The 5,327-nt window shown below is 38.3% G+C and overlaps 1 protein-coding gene across 3 annotated transcripts in view; it reads left to right on the forward strand.

The window, feature by feature from the left end:
- The window catches only part of celf3b (cugbp, Elav-like family member 3b), a 33,354-nt gene extending 29,638 nt beyond the window's left edge, over positions 1–3,716 (forward strand). Inside the window, exons 15-16 of one of the 3 annotated variants that reach the window (XR_003273766.1) lie at positions 49–147; positions 2,676–3,716. The gene's annotated coding sequence lies outside the window, so the exon portion shown is untranslated. Of the gene's footprint in view, positions 1–48; positions 148–1,707 lie in introns of all 3 variants that reach the window. The other 2 variants (XM_026184003.1, XM_026184002.1) reach the window with 2 other exon arrangements.
- The last annotated feature ends 1,611 nt before the right edge of the window (positions 3,717–5,327 follow it).

A 5,327-nucleotide genomic window follows, 5' to 3' on the forward strand; every position in this document is an offset into this window, starting at 1 on the left:
TATTTATTTTCTTTCCTGCTGTTTTGATCTTTTCCTGAAACACCCAAGAACCTTCCGTCCAATCATAATTCACGAGGACCCCATCGCTATGGCAATGGTTGCCTAGTGACCGATAAAGCCCCGACCCCCCCTTCCTCTCACATTGTTGTAAGTTGATTGGTTGGCCTGTGTTTGGGTTGCTGTGGCGATTGATTGCCTGTGTTGGTTGCCCTTGGCAATTTTTGTTCTGTCACCTCGAGCAACCAGCCATGCGTTGACCTGCATGTCCTGTTGCTGTAGTGACCACAGACTGTGTTTGGTGCATTGTGACTTTATTTTGTATTGACCTGTGCACATACTGATCAATAACTATCAATAGCCCGGACTGTACTCAGAATCAACTGATTCGATTGGATACTTGATACTTTGAATCATTTTATAGTAATTTGATCAATTCTGTAGCAACGCTCGTTACTCTTTTCAGCCTCGTTTTTGATCAGTTTCTGTAGTGTTCTGTTTGGTGTGTTTATTATTTGAACAAATGGTTTGGGTAAAGTAGTGAGCGTGGGCATCTGTGTGTACGTATGTGTCTGTGTTACACTGTTAGCGTGTAATACAGGAGAGCGTAATCCTCGTTGTATTGGTGTCTGTACAGAAAGGTGTGCAGAGGCTTCCACGGTGGACTGCTGGAGAAAGCTAGAGCAGAAATACAGTTTACTGCAAATTACATTTACTTGTTTTATTATATTATGCAACATACAGTGGCCGTACATGTTGGAACAGAGGCCATGATGTGGTTGAACAGAGCTCTAAATATGGCCACAGACTGGTCCAAAGTATGGGCTACACAGGCCAGAAGAGAGACAGACAAGGTTACTTTCATTTTACTGACAAAGGCACACTGTACTTTGGAGCGAGCATGCATTTTGTTGAGCTGTGCTCTGATAGGCTGAGTTTTTAATCCTGGATTGTGATTTATTACAGTGTTTGATGTGCCACTTTAGTTTTTTGCTCCTTCGTTTTTCTCTCCTGAGCCATTTTCACACATGAACTCCAGACAGAGTCGGGAGAAACAGGTCACCACATTTCCGAACATGCCCTTCATTACATAGGCCACTTAGGACTCGCTGGAACTAGTAGTAGTGATGGTGAATTCACTGGCCAATTACATTCTATAGTTATACCTACAGGATATGTTTATTTTATATAATTAAGATGAGCACTTAGGTGCATTATGTAAGTCTTCCAGATTTTGCGATACAGGCTAACTTTCATCTGGAGTCCCTGGCAGTTTGAGGGCATTCATAGGCAGGAAAAAAAAGCAAAGATCCAAGGGCACCTAAGCACAGGTAAGAGTCATAATCATATGAACGATAAAACAAAGACATAAACAAAGAAAGACAACATATTAAACACTTATAAAAACTCTCATACAGACACAAAGAGCATTAACACAATTACAAAAGCAGCGACCTGCAACACACTAAATCCGCTTACGTCACGTTTGATTGACATGGACTTTGTACCGGAGAGCAGGCAATTTAAACACTGTTTCAATTTTTCACATTGCACCTATTCCGCGTCATTTCTAGAAAAGTTCAGCGCTGCGGTGCATGTGTGAAAACAGCTTTTTATATATATCCCTATCACTTCTTTTGTGCTCTTTTCTCCCTCTTCCCCTCACCACCTCCTTGCTCCTCTTCTTCTTTTCCCTCCTCTCTCTGTCAGGTTTTTTTCTTTCTGCTTCTCTCCCCTCCAGTCTCTTCTTTCTATCCCTCTAGCTCGTGTTTTGAGGTAAAGGGTATGTGGTTACCATGGTGGTATATAAAAAAAAAAAACTGTGAAAAAAAGTGCCTCTTGCTTATTGGAGAACAGCCTTCAACTATAGGAATTCTGGGAGAAAAATAACAAGAGAGATTGTGACGTAAATGTAATCCTCCACAAACCCGTAACCTTTACCAGAGAGCAGAAAATGTGTAGCTGCTGTCAGGTCGGTGTTTGGAGGCACTTTCAAATGGCAGCACACATTATAAATAAAGGATTCAGCTTCTATTTCTAGACAAGCTTTTACATAACAAATCCTTGTGGGTAATAAGAAGGCCATGTAATACCTCGGTATAATACAAAAAGTTGTGGCCACTTCTTTATCCTGATTAAAATGATCACCCAGAATTTCTATACTGCAAATGCCAGAGAGTGATGCATGTTGGTAGTAGTGTTTGCTTGCTATGAATCGAGGCACATGTTCATAAGGACACAGAGACATAAGTGCATACTTCTAGATTCTGTAGACTTACTAACACACACACACACATTTACATCCAAACACACACCTACAGTCCCACAGTAACACATTTGAGTGATTTTCACTGTATTGAGTTGCATGATCCAGGCACTGTGTGTGTATGTGTTTAAAGCACCATGAGTTACCGCTGCTGAAAGACAGAATGATGCTTTCTTGTTTGACGCACTCACCTTAGACTGAAGCTAAGCGAAGCTAGCAGCATCCTGAGGTGCAGTTTGCTGCAGGAAGTGTGGCAGTCAGGCCTACACAGGAGTCTTGTTTGACAAGCTGTGAAGATCAGAGAGAAACGCAGAGCCTCAGAGTATTTATAACTCTAACAGATCCTCCCTCCTTCTCTGTCCCTCTCTCCTTTTATCACTCCCTCTACCCTCCAACTCTCCTGCCTTCACAGGTGACCTTTCAGAGTCCAGCCGAGGAGGAATCCCAGGGTTCATTGTGCTTTCAGACTGTCTGCTGCCTGTGAGCGTACGCGGACTGCAGCCACACTCACGCAAACACACAAACATACATCAACACCGAACCTCATAGGGTTCGTGGCTGATATGTACATAAAATGCACAAAAACACACACACACACTTGCTGACACTTACACAAATACACACGCGAGTCAGTAATCTCACCCATACGGCCGAGACCTTGGTTTGACCGTAGTCTGTGTGGAACAGGGTGTTTAGTACAGCTAAGACAACTCAGACCAAGTGAGAAGGGTGAAATCAACCTGCTGATATATCACTCCAATAGACTTTAACTTGTCTATACCATGTCTAATACATGACAAATATAGAGGGACCGATGTTTCATAATAAAAACCCAAGAAAATACAAAAAAAGACGACTAAATGAGTAGGTTAGAGAGACTTTGGAGAAGATCCTAATGACCTGTAAATAGTTTAGTTTACAAAGAGCAGCATTTAAAAAACAAGAAAAATGCAAAAAGAATACTACTTTAGATAAACACTGAGCAGGACACAGCAACATTATTATTATTATTATTATTATCATTATTATTATTATTACCACTAGTAACATCATCATCTTCATGAAAGGAAAATACATTCCAAATTGTAAAATGGGAAATCACTAACCTATTTTAAATTTCTACTTAGACTTTAGGTGAAACACGGGGGAGGGAGGGATTGCACTTTTATTCGGGAGGTTTTAATATTTGAGCTATTTTTTATTTATTTACTAATTTATCAATTATTTTGTTTATTGGGAGAAAAGGGGGTTTGAGTGGGTTGCAATATTTTGATTTAGGATTTTCTAGAGGAAAAAAAACAACTTTTGAGGGTCTGTCTCTCTCACTTCTTGCAATCGAGTAATTATAATGTATGTATTAATTATTACAGCAATTATATTTATTTCTAATTTATTGAATCCTGTTTTTGATCCACTCTCTTTTTAAGTTTAAATAAAAAGTATCATACTAAAATGTCTGATGTGTAATCCATGTGAGTGTTTGCATGCATGTGGGAGGGGAAGAAAGGGAGCAGGACTGGTCCAATGAAAATCTGCATTTGGAAGGTTCAGCAAGGAAGAGAGCGCACATCCAACTTTTCACCAGGAGGGGGCATCGCTACAGTAATCAGAGAAGAAGGAGAGAATTGAAATACCAATTAAGCTGCACAGCTTGTGATCTCATTTCATTCTTTATGGGAGCAGGCTACTTTTCTAATAGTAGATGCATTTGTCTTTCTCAGGAATAAGTATACAAGAGTATTATTTCTAATGATTAATTTACCAATAGAGAAAACTATTTAATAATAATGTGATGTGTGCAGAGCACATTTTTAAGAAAAAATTATTAAGCTGACTAAATATGAGTCCACAGGTGTGGGATTTGTTAGACCACTGAGAGGATACATTAAGTAGAGGAAATTTTGAGCATCAGACTTTTAATTTCCTGTGCTTGGATTTTAACTCCTTCTATCCTTCAGTCTATGGTGGACATATCTGGATTTAGATGAGGGGATATACACACACAACACACACAGCCGTCTACATAATCCCTATGCTTCGCTAATGTTTCCCACTGAGATCTACAGCTACAAAAGTGTTTCTCTGGCCAAAACAAGTAAATAATTTAATAGGAAGAGATCATTCTGACATTTATTACAATATTGATTGAGGTTAGCAGCCAAAAAAGACCTCATCAATTTTATTATACTACATTTATTTTTTATGGTGCATGAGCCCATTCAAAGATAAGATGTCAAATTGGGAATATTCCAGGATGTGATATTTTCATTACCGCATGGGCTTTCTTAATATTTTATGTTATTCAAGTATAAAATATTCTATTTATTGAAGGTCTTTTATCATAGATTGTGTTTGATTAAACTTTTAGCTGTTGCAAAAAATAGGTAAATACAATACATCTCATGTTATTTAACCTTATCTTTGTGACCAATTCAAATACTTGTATGATTCAAAGTTAAGTTAGGACCAAGACATACCCCCACCCCCCGCCCTCACTTTGTGGGCCAAATATAGTATTTAATATAATTAAACTCAAGCACAGCCTTATTGATCTGATCTGAACTTTGGCTGCCTGGAACAAACTGTTTGACAGGCTGGCTGTGAGTCAGATATGAAGATCCTTTGACCCCTCAGCTGCTTCTCTTATAGTTCACGTGTCACTAGGAAAATAGTTATGTCTGTAGAAAATATACAAAATAAAATATCCTATTGTAATGATCCTGTTATTATTATTATTATTATTATTATTATTATTATTATTATTATTATGTATTTAAAAAATATTTGATTAAACGCCCAGCAAAATGTAACAGAAAGGTCACGAGTGAGTGGGACATCACCAAAAGATTTCTACATTATAGTAAACATTCAGTCAACAGCAGATGCTACGTCCGCAAATAACGAGGTTAAAGGTCAGCCACGGCAAAGCTTCCAGCCGATCAGAAAAGTATTGTAAGTTACGAAATGTAAAAAAAAAAAAAAAACTATAGCTTTTTAGATAAAAAACCAAAAACAAATATCAGACACTTTGGATTAACACGGCTGTTTCGGATACAAAGATTTG

This window comes from Astatotilapia calliptera, chromosome 11 (assembly GCF_900246225.1).
Source record: "Astatotilapia calliptera chromosome 11, fAstCal1.2, whole genome shotgun sequence".
Classification (NCBI taxonomy): Eukaryota; Metazoa; Chordata; class Actinopteri; order Cichliformes; family Cichlidae; genus Astatotilapia; species Astatotilapia calliptera.